Source organism: Saimiri boliviensis, chromosome 12, assembly GCF_048565385.1.
Source record: "Saimiri boliviensis isolate mSaiBol1 chromosome 12, mSaiBol1.pri, whole genome shotgun sequence".
Classification (NCBI taxonomy): Eukaryota; Metazoa; Chordata; class Mammalia; order Primates; family Cebidae; genus Saimiri; species Saimiri boliviensis.
In genome coordinates, this window is record NC_133460.1 from 74606220 (window position 1) to 74625587 (window position 19368).

General features: G+C 40.4%; 1 long non-coding RNA gene across 1 annotated transcript in view; it reads right to left on the bottom strand.

Annotated features, from left to right (window-relative positions):
* Positions 1 to 589: 589 nt before the first annotated feature.
* LOC104650497 (uncharacterized) overlaps positions 590 to 19368 on the bottom strand; it is a 47771-nt gene continuing 28992 nt past the window's right edge. Inside the window, exon 4 of the long non-coding RNA XR_744123.3 lies at positions 590 to 15530. This is a non-coding gene — a long non-coding RNA (uncharacterized LOC104650497). The remainder of the gene's footprint in view (positions 15531 to 19368) is intronic.

Sequence of the window (19368 nt, forward strand, 5' to 3'; positions counted from 1 at the left end):
AGCTGTGTGTATGTTTTAAATTAAAAAGCAAGTAGGATAAATTTATACACTTAGGTGTATAAATTTAAATACCTGGCCCCTGAAGCACTTCTGATAGGTCTCAGCTTCACAAACAAGAAGTAGGGAATCTTTGAATCCCCAGGACTCAACACAGTACTGGACACAAAATGAGAGCTGAAAAAGTGTGTGTGGAATCAATGAAAGATGCAATTTCCCCCCATTGTAGAGGTGAAGAAGCTGAGGCTGCAGAGTAGAAGAACACACAATAGGGATTATCTTCAAAGTAGGTTCCTAGTTCCTGGCTCAGAGGTCCCAGTTTGTGTTGACCATAGATAGTAAAACTCCCTAGGGAAGTGGGCCCAGACTCAGGAGAGCAGTTCTGACTGGCCTAAGTTTGTGATTGACTTAGGAGCTGTCTGGCCAGTGAAATATGAGGGAAAGCCTGGGGGATTCTGGGAAAGGTTTTGTAAACCAAAAAGTATCTGAGACAAGTCTCAATCAATTTTAGATTATTTTGTCAAGGTTAAGGACCATTGCCCATAACACAGCCTCGGGAGGTTCTGAGGACCTCCCGAGGCTGTGTCATGGGCAATGGTCCTTAGGGGTGGGGGTACAGCTTCATTTTATACATTTTAGTGACTCAGATGTTACAAAGACATAAATCAATACATGCAAGGTATACATTGATTTGGCCCAGAAAGTGGAACATCTAGAAGCAGGAGCTTCTCTAACAGGTCATAAGTGGATTCAAAGATATTTTTTTTTTTTTTTTTTTTTGAGATGGTGTCTCGCTCTGTGGCCAGGCTGCAGTGCAACGGTGTGATCTCAGCTCACCACAACCTCCAACTCCTTGGTTTAAACGACTGCCCTGCCTCAGCCTCCCGAGTAGCTGTGATTACAGGCGCAGGCCACCACACCCAGCTAATTTTTGTATTTTTAGTGGAGACAGGATTTCACCATGTTGGCTAGGATGGTCTCAATCCCTGACCTCGTGATCCACCTGCCTTGGCCTCCCAAAGTGCTGGGATTACAGGCGTGAGCTACCGCACCCTGCCCCAAAATTTTCTGATTGGCAGTTTGTTGAGAGAGTTAAGCTCTGCCTTAAGAGTTGATGTCTGCTTAAGTTAAGGTAAAGGGATGCATTGTGAAGCCAGGGTTCTTGTCATGTACATGAAGCCTCTAGGCTTCAGAGAGAATAGCTGTGAATGTCTCTTATTGGACCTTAAAAACAGACTCTCTGGAAAACACCTAATAAGGGACTCTTTATAGAACATAAAGCTTTCCCCCATAGGTGACAGCTCTGCTGGGCCATTTCAAAATATGTAAAGAAATATATTTTGGGGTAAAATAATTTGATTTCCTTCAGGGCCCACTAGATGTCATGTAATGTTATACCAGAGTCAGATTGGAATCTGTTGTCTTATTGCTACAAAGAGTCTGTCTTGTCAGTATTAAGATCCCTGTTTTAATTTCAGTACTGGTCAGTTGTGTCTAAATTCAAAAGAAAGGCGGGTATAATAAGGCATGTTTCAGCCCCTCCTTCCCATCATGGCCTGAACTAGTTTTTTAGGTGTTTCTTTTGAATCCCCTTGCCCAATGGAGGTCCACTCAGTCAGCTGAGGGGCTTAGAATTTTATTTTTGGTTCATAGTTTTTTCTCAATTAAAGGAGGAAGTCTGCAGTGTGGGTTTGTAACCTAGTTTTAAAAAACTTTAATCAGACTTGTAATTTATTGTTATTTGCTGAAGACACACTGATAAAACCTCTCTACCATGGCATCACTGCATGTTTTCACTGTAGAAATTCTAATTATTTGCTAAAGTAAAAATAAAGTCAAACATGCCCAAGTCTTTATCTGCTTAAACACATTAGCTATGGTGTAAGCATGGAAAAAAGGCACGTCAAGACATAGTTTTAAAAGAATTATTAGAATGTTGACTACCAGAACAATATTGACCCAGGATAGACTTCTTTTTGTCTTTTTTCATTTTTGCTTTTTTTGTCATTGGTGTTTATAACTTCCCCAGAGATTCACCATGGGGTTACCTCATACAAAAGACTACCCATCAGGTACAGATTTTCATCACTGTAATTTCTGTAGCTGCCTCAGGCAGTCAGAGGTTACCAAAAACAAAAAATACTTTGGTGAGTAGTGTTATAGTGAGATTCTGATAACTCATTCATCAGAGCCTCTTGCTTAGTTAGGTAACAAGTACCAGAGTTACAATCTTGAGCAAAAGCAAAGTCTCTGCCCTCATCCACATTACAAACAAGATAGGACTTAAGCACACCAAAAAAGCAAAGACATTACTGCATACTTCAAAATGCATAAAATATAAGACCCCTGGTACCATGAGAGTACATACCAGGCTGACCTGGCCTAGATATAAGTTTTGGCAGAGGAACTGGTATTTAAACTGAGTTCTGAATGTTCAATAGAACTTAACTAAGGTTGGAGTCAATGTAGAAGAGGTATTCACAGTGTCTGTCATATCGTAAATATTGTAGGTAATTCATAAATACTTATTGATTAAAGGAATGAGGCCGGGCATGGTGGCTCAAGCCTGTAATCCCAGCACTTTGGGAGGCCGAGGCGGGTGGATCACAAGGTCGCGAGATCGAGACCATCCTGGTCAACATGGTGAAACCCCATCTCTACTAAAAATACAAAAAATTAGCTGGGCATGGTGGCGCGTGCCTATAATCCCAGCTACTCAGGAGGCTGAGGCAGGAGAATTGCCTGAACCCAGGAGGTGGAGGTTGCGGTGAGCCGAGATCGCGCCATTGCACTCCAGCCTGGGTAACAAGAGCGAAACTCCGTCTCAAAAAAAAAAAGGAATGAATTGAACCTGTCTCTCTCAGTGGGACAAATCAAGTGTAAGGAAAATGATTCACTGGAACAAACCACTGGAGAAGGTTTAGGTCAGTTTGCCTAGTCATCAGTCTTTCATAATAATTTGTTACAGACCACAGGCTCTCTGTGCAATAAAAATTAACAAAGGGCCAAGCAGATTTCTCAGACAAGGCTTTTATCTTGGGGTCTGTGCTTGAGTGCAAGGGAGACAACAGAGGCAGAAGGACCCTCTGGTGACTCTCTGAAAAGGAGCTGGTAGGGATTTTTGTGAGACAAGTGCTGGAATTGACAGTAGGGTTAAGATATGCAGGCTGGGCTGGGCAAAGCATGTGAGGGGTAGGGTATGCATGTCAGCATATCTGGTTGCCATGGTTTTCCTGAGTAATGGGCCAACTGGTTGTCTGGCAGCGGCAAAAAGGCTATAAATCAAATTTTCAGCATTTCTTCCAAGGTAGGACAGTCTGCAACCTTGGTTTGATTTTGGATCCCCTAAAGCCAGTTTCTGAAATTCTGTAAGTAAAACATATGGCTAAACATTATGAGAGCCAGAAGAATGGCTATATTCGTTGTATGACTAAAGCCTTGGGGTTAGCAGGTATAGCATCAGCGAGGTAGTGGTATGGGTTTTATGGTCTGTGGGAATGTATGAAAGAATGCTCTAATGAGGGCAAGCTGAAGCCAAGCCCTTGTGCTTTCTCATATTGACCACATGAGAATAATCCCTTTCCCTTTACTATTCCTTCTCTCCCGTGACGGAGTACTTTCTTTAAACACATACCCAAAATACTCTTGTTGTCTATTTTTTGTTTTGTTTTATTTTGGTCAACAAAGAGGGAAAAATATAGCATCAACAGCTGCCACTACTGATGATAACTGTGTGTGCAAGAGTGAAAAGCACCCCACATGAATAAACTTCCTGTCAATCGCTAATAGTTTTTGAGCACCTACTAATTATGATATGGAGGGGGATGGAGCATGGGTGCCTAGAAATTCGATAGACTATAATCAGAATGACCCCAAGTATTGGGCATAATTTCAGGAATGGAGCTGCGTTCAGCAAAATTATAATAGTCATATTATCTAACATGTATTAAGTCCTCATGTGCCATATACTGTACTAAGCACACTATAAATATCATCTTTTTATAATCGTCACAATATCCATGTGAATTGGGTACTGTGTCCTTGTATTCCAGATTAGGGAACTGGAGCTTAGAGAGGCTCATTAGCTTATTCAGGTTCACACAGTGGATAATAGTGTCACTGACATTTGAACAGAGGTCTGGATCTCTCCAGAACTTACTGTTGTATAAAACAAAATATATTTGGTCTTTGTCCCAATTCCTGTCAGAGATCCTAAAACATTCAAAATTTCCTGGAGTGTGGGGAAAAAAAGAGTGTTTTGATATTCATAATGGTCCCTTTTGATCATACCTAAGGAGTATTTCCTTAGAACACTGCAAGAATGAACTAATACATACATAGAGCAGGGCATGGATAGGCAACTACCCTCCCAGCACCTTTATATATTCAGCAACCTTGGAGTTCATCAAATTGCATTATTCAAGAGTTTCAGAGAACTTAATTTCTAGCCTCCCACCCCTTTTCTGGAGGTTGGTGGGTGAGGCTGAAATTTCCAACCCTCTAATTCTTTAATCACTTGATTTTTCTGATGTCTGGCCCTATCCTGAGTCTATCACAGAGGGTATGTCCTCTCATACCTAACACCACATGTGACTAATACATGTGGGGAGTTTTCCTCACTCACCAAGCAGTTCTCCAGTGGACACCAACTGGGTGTCCTACAAATCAGTTCTTATACTAGTTACCTGAAGATAACATCAGATCCTATAGATTAAGGGCTCAGGCCCACAAGATTGCCCCCCACTTCAAATGCCAATCACAACTCCCAGGTTGTGACTTGTACTTCTGGCCAACCAGCTACAAATTAAGGTTCTCATGATTCCTTCCTTAGGTCTAATTGCTAGGATGGCTTTCTACTCATCCAAAACCCAGGAAAGGACTTTACTTATACTTACCAGTCATTTTAAAGGATATTATAAAGAATACAGATGAACAGCCAGATGAAGAGATACACTGGGCAAAGTATGTGGGAAGGAAAACAAAGCTCCCGTGACCTCACCAGGTTTACTACCCTCTAGACATCTCTACATGTTCAGCAACCTGGAAGCTCACCAAACCCCCCTAAGTGCAGGGATTTGTATGGAGGCTTCATCATGTAGATATGATCAATTAACTCAATCTCCAGCCCTTCCCAAAGGATGGGGGGTGAGGTGGAAACTTCAAAGCTTCTAATTATGGCTTAGTCTCTCTGGTGACCGGTCCCCATCCAGGAGTCCACCAAGACTTGCCACAATACAACAAAAGACAATCCTATCACCTGGGAAATTCCAAGGGATTAAGAGCTCTGTGTCAAGAACTGGGAGAAGAAACCAAATATACATTTCTTACTATATCATGATATCTCAACACTTTAATTTGTATTAGCATAAAATGAATTACTATAAGAAATTGGATGAGTAAAAATCGCTGGAAAAGCTAAAGGAATAGCCATTACTTGCTTGGGTCCCAGTAATGACTCTCTTGGGTAGTATTCTTTCCACGGCAGAATCATTTTACTAAGGGAGTAGCTACTTGTGTTACATTCATAAAACAAGAACAGGGAGTCACTGCTCCTTTTGCTGGCTTCAGGACTGACCATCTCAGGTTGAATCTACACATGCAAAACACATGCCCCATATTCTGCCTCTCCAAGTCCATGACATTAAGGACAGGACACTGAGACCTCTGCTGCCACTGCACTGCCTGCCAGACAAAACAGAAGTGCAGCCTCTTCCTCCATCAGGCCTTCCAGATGTTGCTCAAATGCATCTGCTTGGCAGAGCTAACCCATGTACAAGGCCAAATCTGTGAGGAAATCTGGGAAAAGACTTTAACTTTCGCACTTCTAGCATGCAATAGGGCATATTGAGATGGTTGAAATGGAGTTGAGTGAACCCATGTATTTACCTGTCACAAATCTCAATAAAGATTTTGATAATTAGGTAGCAAGGTTTGTTGAGACTTTTCTGCAACCTGGGAATTTCCTCAGCCCAGGCAAGCTGAGACAGTCAGTTACCCTATGTGATAGTGAAGCTTGAATCCCCCTATAAATTTTCCTAGAGACTGAAATTGAAAGCAGAACTAATCAAGTAGTAACAACAGTTATAACTTCTATTTCTGAAGTCACTCAGAGACAGGCTTGAATCCAGCTCCTTTTCTTAGTAGCTGTGACCTTGATTAAGTTGATTTATCTCATAGCCAGTTTCTTCTCTCCAGCATCATCCAATAGTACTCTGTGATGGCGGAAATGCATTGTATCTACACTGTGCAATGTGATAGTCACTAGCCACACATAGCTTTCAAGTACTTGAAATATGGCTAATGAGAGTAATAAACTGGATTTTTTATTTTTTATTTTAGTTACATTTAAATTTAAATAGTAACATGTAAATAATGGATACTATATTGGATTGTGGACAGTCATACATACAATAGAAATAAAATGGTATCTACTTCATTTGTTTTATTAATTTCACATATATTTATTATTTTTTTGAGCACCTGAAAATGTTGTGCTAGGGAAAATATGAAGCTTACAATCAAGTGAGGGAGTCAGACCCTTAATAAATACAGTAACTACAGTTTATGATAAAGTAGTATAAAGGAAATAAACAGGGTAGTGTTCTGCAGAATAATAGGGGGGTGCATTCTTTAGGTGAGGCATCAGGGGAAACCTCTTTGAGGAGATCATGAATGATCCAAACTCCATCCACTGCCATATTCCAGCTCAGGGAGGCCAACTGACATAACTCAGGCCAGTGAGATGAGAAACTGTCCAAGTTAAGTTTCTGGAAAGTTTTGGGTTTTTCTCATAAAAAGGAACTGTAAATCAACTTGAGGACACTCCCAATGGCCAAAATTGGACTATTTGAGTATCAGTAAGGCTAATAACTACAATGCATTAAAACACATCAGATATGTTTAAGTCAGTGAGTTCACCAAGATATATAAACACAATTATTTTTGGAGTCCTGCCCTGTCGCCCAGGCTGGAGTGCAATGGTGCGATCTTGGCTCACTGCAACCTCTACCTCTTGGGTTCAAGGGATTCTCCTGCCTCAGCGTCCTGAGTAACTGGGATTACAGGTGCCCACCACCACACCTGGCTAACTTTTTGTATCTTTAGTAGAGATGGGGTTTCACCATATTGGCCAGGCTAGTCTCGAACTCCTTACCTCTGTTCTACCCACCTAGGCCTCCAAAAGTACCGGGACTACAGGTGTGAGCCACTGTGCCGGGCCAAGATAATGTTTTAAAAGCCTGATTGGTTACTGCTAGAGGATGCTAATGAATCAATTCACTATTTTGAAAACTGGTAAACTAAGGGAAAATATCAAGTATTAATCTTTCCTTTATTGTTTGTACCTATTGGGTAACTTAAAAATAGAATGGGAAAGTTTCTCTTTATAAAAGTATTCCTGCTAACAAATGAAGAAGGAGTAATAGACTTAAAACATTATCATTTTATAACATAAGGAATTAATAGATTTAGACATTAATCATCAAAAGCTGTTAATGTAACAAAAAGAGAGACAACCACTCATTAGGCACTTCTGGATAGCAGATAATATCTCCTACGAAGTATTTTTGCCAAGAAGAAAAAAGGAACAATAAAATATCTGAATCTAATCAAACTTGTAGATCCAACTATTAACTTACAAGACATATAGAGGACACCTTAGGGATGCAATCAGAAAAATCCAGGTTGTGGGAAATGCTATAGGACAAATGACCTAGTTTCTTCAAAAAATAAGTTAAGAGGAAAGGGAGAGAGATGAAGAGGGATCCTATGGATTAAAGGGAACTTCAAGGATGTGTCAACTGTAAGTATCTTATTTGCAAGTGTTTGGATACTTTAAACTGTAAAAAAAAAATTGCTTTTATTGAATAATTAGAAATTTGAATTATGGAATAATTGGAAATTTGATGACATTAAGGAATTTCCTTTTTTTTTTTTTTTTTTTGAGATGAAGTCTCATTCTGTCACCTAGGCTGGAGTGCAGTGGCACCTATCTCTGCTCACTGCAACTTCCTGGGTTCAAGCAATTCTCTTGCCTCAGCCTCCCAAGTATCTGGGACTACCAGCATGCACCACCATGTCCAGGTAGTTTTTGTATTTTTAGTAGAGCTGGGGTTTCACCATATTGGTCAGACTGGTCTCAAACTCCTGACTTCAGGTGATCCAAACACCTCAGCCTCTCAGAGTGCTGGGATTAGAAGCATGAGCCATTGCGCCTGGCCAGGAATTGCTATTTTTTGTGTGATAATAGTATTGTGGTTATGTTGAAAAAGGGAAAGCTTTATCTTTTAGAATACATAGTAAAACACTTTGGAAAACAATGATAGAAGATAAAATAACTAGATTTTCCTTCATAATAATGAGGATAGAGGGAGCTGTCTATACTATTCTATTCTTTATATTTGAAATCCTGCGTAATACAAAGTTAAATTAAAAAGTGGGCTTTACCCCTCTGCTCTCCTGCTTCTGCTTTAACAGTGCTGCAGCCATCTTGTGATCATGAGGCAGCAAGTATGAAATCAGACATATAAGACTATATAATAATTTGACTGCATCCCCTAAAAGTTTATGTGTTGAAAGCTTAATCCCCAATGCAACAGTGTTGGGAGATGGGGTCTACTGCTCTCATGAATGGATTAATATTATCATGGAAGTACTTAGTTATGAGAGAGGGTTATCATAAAAGAGAGTCTGCCCCTCCTGCTCACTCTATCTCCTGTGCTTATTTGCCTTTCTGCCATGTTATAACACAGCACAAAGACCCTCACCAGATGCTGGTGTATGCTCTTGGACTTCCCAGTCTCTGGAACTGTGAGAAATACATTTCTTTACTTTATAAATTATCCAGTCTGTGGTATTCTGTTATACCACCAGAAAATAGACTAAGACATGAGGTCAGTATATGAAGGATGATAGAACTGAAAGGTAGAAGAAGCTAAGTCCCTGTGGTCTCATGGAGCTGCTGTGTCAGCCCTATGATGCCTACTTCTGGAAATTTTATTGTAAGAGACAAACTTTCCGATGTTTAAGCCACTTTAGATGGGGTTTATTTTATTTGCAGGCAAGGCTGTTCATCACTGATACAGCTAAGACCCAAAATATGAAAAGGAGCTATCAAGGTGTAAAGCAAGCTAGATGACACCACAGTCAAAAGGCTTTTGGACAGGAAGAAATTGGGAACGTGCATGAAGCATCAGAGAGATGAGTGGGGTGAGATCAGGTTAAGGTTTAGGCAGAGGCTTGAAGGCTTGGGACACTGTGGTCCATGGTATGAATTTGGATTTTATCCATAGCATCACAAGAAACTGCTGACAGTTATGAAGTAGACAGATGACAGGAATTGATTTATTTATGTTTAGAAAAATAACTCTGTCTGCTCCATAGAGAATGGACTGGGGCAGGAGCCAAAGGGAAAGCATGGAGAGACCAGAGAGGAGGCAGCTATTCAGAGGAGAGAGGATAGGGGGTGGACAGAAGTAAACAGTTTTGAAATCTATTTTGGAAGTAAAATTAACAAATTATTAAATGAATGCGGAAGATTAAGAAAATGGAAAAGTCGAGGATGATTTCTTGTTGTCAGGTTTTAGCAACAAAATATAATTAGAAAAAGTAACCATCAAGTGTCAATTGAATATCCCAGTGACTGTCAATTAGACAATTAATTATGTGAAACCGGAGATAGTAAGAGAGGCCTGAACAATCAATGCATATTTGGAAGCCATCAGCATAATACTGTATTTAAATCTTGTGTAGTATAGGATCACCTAGGGAAATGTGTAGGTACAGAAGAAAAAAGGACCCAGGATCAAGTCGTGAGTGACATAAACATTTACACATTGCATTGAGAAAGGGGACTGAGGATGGAAACTTACGAAGGGGAAGAAAAATTAGCAGAGTATGGTGTCACAGAAGTTAACAAAGGAGTGTTGTAAAGAGTTCAAGTGAATCTTGTGCTGCTGAGAAGTAGAATAAAATGAGAAACAGTAAAGGGGACATTGCAATTGGCAATCAGAAGTCATTGATGACTTTGATGAGAACAATTTCAGAGGAGTGGTAGAGCTGGATTCCAAATCTGAGTGAACTGAAGAGTAAACAGGTGATGAAGTGGAAATGGCATGTATAGAGGCTTTCTTGAGAATCTGCTATGAAGGGAGCAGAGAGAGGAAGAAGATGGAGGGAGACTGGGGGGTCAAGGTGAGGTTTTCAAGGATGAGAAAGAGTGGAGCCTATTTGAATGCTGATAGAATGAACCAGTGAAGATGGTGAAAGGTATGTGATCTAGCACAAATGGAAGGACTGGTCTTTAATAGGAGGAAGGGCACTTCTTCCATTGTTGATATAGGAAAGGAGGAGTAGATGCAAATGCAGGTAGAAGTCCAGATTTGGTGACTGAAAGATAAGGTTTTTCTCTTTTATCATTGAATACGAAGGAAATCAGCCTAGAGTGAGGGGAAAGAGAATATAGGGGAGGAAGAGGAAGAGTACGAAATAGTGGGAAATCTATCTGGGTGCAGTGGCTCACGCCTGTAATCCCAACACTTTGGGAGGCCAATGCAGATGAATTACCTGTCAGGAGTTCAAGACTAGCCTGGCCAACATTGTGAAACCCCATCTCTACTAAAAATACAGAAAAAAAAAAAAAACAAAAAAAAAAAGCTGGGCATGGTGGTGGACGCCTATAATCCCAGCTACTTGGGAGGCTGAGGCAGGAGAATTGCCTGAACCTGGGAGGTGGAGGTTGCAGTGAGCTGAGATTCCACTCTTGCACTTCCAGCCTAGGTGACAGGGAGAAACCCTGTCTCAAAAAAAAAGTAGCTAATTTCTGTGAGTATTGAGTGACCATTTGAGGATAGTGGTAAGGAATATAAAATCATTTGTGAGATACTCAGTAAACATTAGCTATCATTATTTTTCTTTAAATTTTTTTTTATAGAGACAGTGTCTTACTCCATTGCTCAGACTGGGGTGCAGTGGTGCCATCCTAGTCCACTGCAGCCTTGAACTCCTCAGCCAGAGTGATCCTTCTGCCTCACCATGTCAAATAGCTGGGACTACAGGCACTCTATCATTATTTTAAAATGCTAAGTAAATTGCCTGGAATTATGCAACTAATTTAGGTGATGGAGGTGGGATTTGAACCCTGAGTAAGCTACTATTAGAGCCAGAGCTTTCATCACCATCCCAGACAGGCTGAGGTAGTTTGGGGTGTCAGGCAAACCCTCTGAATGGCTAGAGCACCCTCTGGCAGTTGGAGAAGCACCAGCTTTCATAGATCACTTGTGGTCCTCTGGGTTGAAGCAGCTGAAGAAAACTCTGCCAGGATAAGCCTTCAGCTGCCATCCTTGCTGTTGCTCTGCAGAGGTCACACACATGACTGGATCAAAGTCAATGCCAGTGGTGAACAACTGCTTTATGACATGGTAGCCAATTCTGTAGCTAGGGTAGGAGGAGAACTTATTTTCAGCCATTGTTTCTCATTTAAATATTGGGTTTTAAAAAAATTACATGGTGAAAAAAAGAGTTTATTTTAAAGGTTTATTTTTTTTTTTAGTGGTATCAAACCACATTTAGTACAATCCCTACTTTATGGGTCTGGAGTTTAAATAGGGCTCAGAAAGAATAGCTCATGTCTGCTTCATGATGACTAGGATGACTGAGATGGCTCAAAAGGACATAAATGGTTGGAAAGGTTCAACTGGGACCACATATCTGCTATGGTTTGAATGTCTGTGACCCCCAAAATTCACGTTTGAATCTTAACCCCCAACATGATGGTATTAGGATATGGAACATTTGGGAGGTGATTAAGTCATAAGGGTGGAGCCCTTGTGAATAGGATTAGTGTCCTTATAAAAGAAGCCCCAGAGAGATCCAGCTCCTTCCACCATGTGAGGACACAGGGAGAAGTCAGCAATCTGCAGCTTAGAAAGAAGAGGGCTCTCATCAAAACCTGATTATGCTGGCAACCTGATTTTTAACTTTCAGCCTCCAGAACTGTGAGAAATAAATTTCTGGAGTTTGTAAGCCACCTAGTCTATGGTATTTTGTTATAGCAATCCAAATGAACTTAGGCAAATACTAAGGCCTTAATTCTGACTATCAGTTGGGTTTCTCAGTTTTCTCCACATCATATCTACGGAAGCTGAAATGTATAAGGTGGCTTCGTCATTTCCATGCCTGGCATCTAGGTTGAAATGGCTGGGCAGCTTAGGCTAGCTGGTCATCATTCTCTCCATATGATATCTCTGCTCAGGTAGCGTAGGCTTTCTCATAGCATAGCAATTTCAGGATAGCCAGACTTACATGGTGGCTAGCTTCATAAATGTGTAGTCATACTGTTTAGATTAACCTACTTTATAGCATTAAAAAATGTTATTGTGAAAACTGGTGCTGCAGTTTAGCCACTGAATCAGTATTTGGGCATTTTTAAGAAGCAGCAACATAGGAGTGCTTTCCATTCTTTTATCTTAAAATTAAATTAAAAACTATTGTGAAGCTAGGCCAACTGCTGGTTCACAGCAGTCTGCACCTTCTTGCACTAGTTTTGCAGCTGTTTCAGAGTTCTTGATCCAACTTGCCCAATCATGTCATACCAGCCTGGGATGGCTTATGGCCTTGAAACTTTCACTCCTTTGGCATGCACTGTATTTTGTTAGGTAAAGTTGTCATTGGACATATGAAGATCCAGAAAAATGTCCTCATCTTGTGATACATCTTTAAATTCTACTCAAGGGAATTTACCTTAAGCCAAATTTTAAAAATTCAAAAGAAGAAAGGTGGGGTGGTCAGAGGGAGAGAGAGAGAGAAAGTACAAGTAGCCTATGTATTAGGCAATAAGATAATGGGTCATACATTCAAGATTTTTTATGTAGTGTAGTGATTATGAACATGAACTCCAGAGTTAGAATCATACTGCATGAGTTCAAATCCTGATTGTGCCACTCACTTCCTACCTGTGTGATGACTTGGGGCAATTTATTTAACCTGTGCCTCAGTTTCCTCATCTTTAAAATAGTGATGATGATAGTATCTACCTTATGAGAATGTTTAGAAGACTAAGTAAGATAACATGTGAGAAATAATATGAACACTGCTGGAAAATAGTGCTGAATTAGCAGTAGTTATTAAATTTTTGAAATAACATTTACTGGAACCTACTATTTGCTAGATGCTGAAGTGCTGGAAATAACAAGTTGAATAGACCATAATTTCTACTCTGCTGAGAAAGATAAGCATGGAGCATGCATGGGAAGTCCAGAACAAAATGGTGACATGTATAAAGGTATCTAGGAGTGTGGATGTGGGAGGACCTCCCTTTTTCTGTGGAGGAGAAGATATGCTTCCCATAGGAGGTGATGTTTACACTGAATGTTAAAGGGTAAGTAGGAGTTTAAGTAGTATGCACTACACTGTGTACTTTTCAGGGAAAACAGGAAATGTGCACTGGGGAGGGGATGGGGAGGACAGTGATGAGTCTGGAAGTGTAGGCAAGAGCCCAGATCTGAAGGGCTGTGTGAACCATTAGGAGTGGTTTGGCCTCTACTGGGTAGTTGGTTGGGAGTCACAGAAGAAACATATTTTAGGCCTGGTTGCTATATGATGTCTAGCTGCTGCATGCTGCTTGATAGATTGATAGAAGACCACCAAAAAGCAAGGGGACCAGTAAGGAAACATTTGCAGTAATCTAGGTGAGAGAGTATGTTGTTCTGAACTAAATCAGTGGCAGGAGATACTTAGGTATAGCTCAGGTTTCTGGCTTGGGTGCCTGAGCAGATGGAGGAAAGTGGTTAAGTTAGAGGGAATGTCATATGATCTCTAAAATGATTATTATAAAGGCTTTGTAACACTTTGGGAAAATATTCATGATCTAATATTACTGATGAAAGCACCCTAATCATGTTTGTACCATTATCACTACAAACCAAGCAAACATATTCAAAGATGAAGTGAGGAAGGGACAAAAAATAATCAAAATAGTTTGATTCTTAGGATATTAAGATTATAGATGAAAATCTTCATGACTCTTATATAACTTTGAAAACAAATATAGCAAATTAGAATGAAATTGGGTTTGAAATTTTGCCTTTCTTTTAGATTTTCTTTAATACTTTTTTTTTTTTTTTTTGAGACAGAGTTTCGCTCTTGTTACCCAGGCTGGAGTGCAATGGCGCGATCTCGGCTCACCACAACCTCCGCCTCCTGGGTTCAGGCAATTCTCCTGCCTCAGCCTCCTGAGTAGCTGGGATTACAGGCACGTGCAACCATGCCCAGCTAATTTTTTGTATTTTTAGTAGAGACGGGGTTTCACCATGTTGACCAGGATGGTCTCGATCTCTTGACCTCGTGATCCACCCGCCTCGGCCTCCCAAAGTGCTGGGATTACAGGCTTGAGCCACCGCACCCGGCCCTTTAATTCTTTAACTTTATAAATTAACAGCTTAATGGAGGTATAATCCATGTAACATATAATTCACATATCTAAATGGTATAATTCAATGGTTTATATTTACAGAGTTTTGCAACCATCACCACAATCAATTTTAGAACATTTTCATAACTCTCAAAAGAAATTCCATATCTATTAGCAGTCATTCATCATTATCCCCTACCCCCAATATGAGGCAAACACTACTTAATGTCTCTATAGATTTGCCTCATATAGACCTTTCATAAAAATGGAGTCATACATTGTGTGGTCTTTTGTGACTAGCTTCTTTTACTTAACATATGTTTTCAAGGCTCATCCATACTGTAGCAGACATTGGTACTTCATTCCTTTCATGGCTGAAATATATTCCACTGCATGGATATACACTTTATTTATCCATTTATCAGTTGACGGTTATTTGGGTTGTTTCCACTTTGGGGCTATCATACATAATGCTGCTAAGAATATTTATGTACAAGTTTTTGGAAGGTATGTTTTAATCACTCTTGGGTATATGTTGACTCTTAAAGTATAAAAATGCAAAAGTGCATGAGGAAATTGGGGGGGCATTGGTATATTCCATATCATGATGTGGTAGCAGTTATATATCTGTATACGTTTGTCAAAACTCATTGAGCTGTACACTTATATTAACACATTAATTGTATCTCAGTAAAACTGATCCCCAAAATAAATGATGGAATGATACGGAAACAGATTTAAAGGCATGTTAATATGCATAATGTTTCGGCACTATTATTTAATGCTTTTCCATATACCATTTATTCTCACATATATTATTACCTCCTTGAAACAACCAACCAACCAAACACTGTGATCATTCCAGTAACCCAGTAAGGTAAGTAAGAAGGTATTATTATGTTCATTTTGGATAAAAGGAAAATAAATGTACTAAGACTGGTTTGCCCAATGTCACAGAGCTGCCAAATAGCAGAGGCAGAATTTCTCCCACCTTGCACCTCTGTAGCTTTCAAATGCCTAATCAAATTTGCTTACTAAGATTAAGGGACAAAGGAGCTATTTCTGTATAGATTTTATATTTGGACAGCAGAATAAAGAAGTTTCCCCATGCTGGCTCTTCTATGACCTAGAAGAAAAATGAAAAAAAGTGATACACACTAAATCTCCAAACTAGAACAGGACCTCTAAAATGCAAGAAAAATGTGATATACCCGACTTTTGATTGTAAGGCTCTTTTAAGTTGCTCTAACACTTGAGTTTTGACATTACTTAACAGAATGTCTTTCTATCTTTACCAGTTTCTGCTGATCCTAAGCTGATGTATGCTCAGACCCTTTGCCCACTCACTGTACCCTGCTCTATAAGGGAGGAGGGCTGACTCCTGTAGGCTGTGTTTCTCAGGGTTCAGTGCCAGCTGTCTTCCAGTTGGCTTTAGCCACTGAGATTCACTGGTGGGAGAACAGCAAAGTTTTTCTCTCCTTCCCTCACTGCCTTGGATAGCATCTCCTACAGCTACTGCCCCTCTTCTGAAGTCTCTAGCACCTACAGGACATGTCTGCTTTGACTCTGCCTTCCTAACTCCTGGGCTGTGGTTATACCAACTTTACCTCTTGCCTTGCCAGACCATGGTGGTGGCTTCCTGGTGTTGCTAATGTCTGGGTTGCCTCACTGTCATCTGATTAGCTTGTCTGCTTCTTCCTACATCACATTCTCTGTCCCCTGAATACCCAGGGTGGTTTCTCTTTTCCTGGCTGGACTTTGAATGATAGACCATTTATACTGTTGAATTGGGATGTTTATTAGTCTGTTCTCACACTGCTATAAAGAAATACCTGAGGCTGGGTAATTTATTTATTTATTATTATTTTTTTTTTAGGAACATTTTTTTTTTTTTGAGACAGAGTCTCACACTGTTACCCAGGCTGTACTGCAGTGGTGCGATCTGGGCTCACTGCAATCTCCACCTCCTGGGTTCAAGCAATTCTCCTGCCTCAGCCTCCTGAGTAGCTGGGACTACAGGTGTGTGCCACCACTCCCAGCTAATTTTTTTTTTTTTGTATTTTTAGTAGAAACAAGGTTTCACCATGTTGGCCAGGATGGTCTCGATCTCCTGACCTCATGATCCACCCGCCTCAGCCTCCCAAAGTGTTGGGATTACAGGCGTGAGCCACCATACCCAGCCAAAGGAACATATTTTAAGAAGAAGAACTCAGTGTTAACCTAGCTCTTAGTTTCTGAGTGGGCCAGACAAATAAGCAATTCTTTTTTTTTTTTCACATACACAAATGAATTTTTTTTTAATTGCATTTTAGGTTTGGGGGTACATGTGAAGAACATGCAAGATTGTTGCATAGGTACACACATGGCAGTGTGGTTTGCTGCCTTCCTTCCCCTCACCTGTATCTGTCATTTCTCCCCATGCTATCTCTTCCCACCTCCCCACCTCCCCGTCCCTCCCCCATTTCCCCCCAGTGGACCCCAGCGTGTAGTGCTCCCCTCCCAATTAATTCAACCATTGTGGACGACAGTGTAGCGATTCCTCAATGACCTAAAAATAGAAATCCCATTTGACCCAGCAATCCCATTACTGGGTATATATCCAAAGGATTATAAATCATTCTACTATAAGGACACATGCACACGAATGTTCATTGCAGCACTGTTTACAATAGCAAAGACCTGGAGCCAACCCAAATGCCCATCAATGATAGACTGGATAGGGAAAATGTGGTACATATACACCATGGAATATTATGCAGCCATCAAAAATGATGAGTTTGCGTCCTTTGTAGGGACATGGATGAACCTGGAAACCATCATTCTCAGCAAACTGACACAAGAGCAGAAAATCAAATACCGCATGTTCTCACTCATAGGCAGGTGTTGAACAATGAGACTGGGTAATTTATAAAGAAAAGAAGTTTAACTGATTCATGGTTTCACAGGCTGTACAGGAAGCATGGTGGCATCAGCTTCTGGGGAAGCCTCAGGGAACTTACAGTCACAGCAGAAAGTGAAGGGAGAGCCACCACTTCACATGGCCAGAGCAGGAGGAAAAGAGAGAAGGGGGAGGTACTAAACCCTTTCAAACAACCAGATATCATGAGAACTCACTGTCATGACAGCAACACCAAGGTGATGATGCTGAACCATTCATGAAGGATCCACCTCCATGATCCAGTCACGTCCCATCAGGCCCCACCTCTAACATTGGGAATTACAATTCCATATGACATTTGGGTGGAGGCACAGATCCAAATATCAGGATTAAACCTAGGACTGTACCTGAAAATAGTTTTAAGGTTTTAACCATTTTACTTGGCATCTCTTTCTGGTCCAACCCTTAGGTACATTTAGATATGATATTCATTATTCTAATATGAGTGGGTATATTTGTGTCAGAAATGCAACTGTTAGAAAATGAAAATGTATTTTTCAAATAGGCTGGCCTACAATCACATCTAACAGCTGAAATAAGACTTTTATAGGTCTGACTGTCAAATAAGTATTTAGCTGCTCATTTTGTCTTATATAATCTTTCATGTTAAATTAATATAGTAAGAGATTTATTAGTTGCTCACAAACTGTTCAATGTGGTCAGCTGAGGGTTTCTGTACCATGCAGTTATTTAGGGACCTTATGTGTTGACATCTAGTTGGCCAGAACTCAGTCACATGGCCCCTAATTGTAGGAGAGGCTGAGAAATGTAGTTTTAACTATGTGCCCAAAAGGAAAAAGAAATGATTTTGGAAAACATATGGCCAGTCTCTACCACAGTTGGCCCTTTTGGTCAATAAATTTTTATTTTATTCTTCCTCTCATAAACAGAGTATACTCCCCCACCACACTCCCCTGGAGATTATTCCCAGGCATTGTGTTCAGCTAAAAGCCCTGGGACTCACGTCCATCTAGTATAGATGTGGTTCTTTCTCATTGAGTAATTTATAAACTAAAAAGAAGAGCTTTCTACCTCCTGCTCCGTTCCCATTGCCAAATATACAAAGGTAAGCAGAGACAAAAAACTGCAGTGTCTCATCTGGAAAGGTGAAAGATCAAAGACACAAAGCCATCACTTGTCTAGAGCAGTCTGGTAAGCATTGCGAAGTTTCCCTGACCAAGAAGCATTAGGAAATTTACTTGGACTGTTTCTGTTCTATGGCAGAAATTATTTGCCCATTTTTCTGTGATTCTCTGGCTCCACTCATTGGGAATTCTCTTAATTGCCATTATCCTCTGTGGTGATATCTGAAGTGGGTGATAGTGAGTAAGCTGTCTCTAGGCTATGTAGATTTTGGAGTTGGCTTCCTTCTCATGTAAAGCTGAGAGCCCAAGGGTGGTTGTTGTTTTATGCCTTGACTATTCTTTTTCCCAGACTTATGTTTTCTTTGGAAATAAAATTTCCTCAGAAACTTAACAGGCTTCTCACTGACTTCTTTCTAGACAGATCCTGTGCCACAAACAACATCCCAAATATTTTCCTGACATAGCTCTTCATATTCTTTATGTCTTTTTTCCCATGCCTCTCCCAAGAGGTGGCCTACCTATTGGCAGCCACCTTGATTCTGTTAGGACTGAGTGGGAAGGCCACAATTTTAATGTGATCTTTGCCATAAGGCAGTGACCTAGCAGGCCTTTGTTTCTCAGAGTTTGCCCTATCTTATTTCCTTCTATTTAGGATCTAGAAGTAGTAGTTTAAGACTCCAAATTTATGTAATTTTTTTATTTTCTTTCATTTCTCCTTGTACACTGCCTATACTTGCCAGCCAGTAGTGGCCAATGTACACCAACAATCTGGTTCTTTCCAGCTGCTTCTCTTGGAGCTGACAGATCAGTAAACATATGGCCTGTCTATTAAGTTACTATAAGCGAGAATTTTTGGCAAATGTTTTGCTGCTGCATAGCATGGATTGCCACCTTTTCTGCCTCTGGCATTAGTTTCCTTTCTTCCCACAACTGGTATGCTA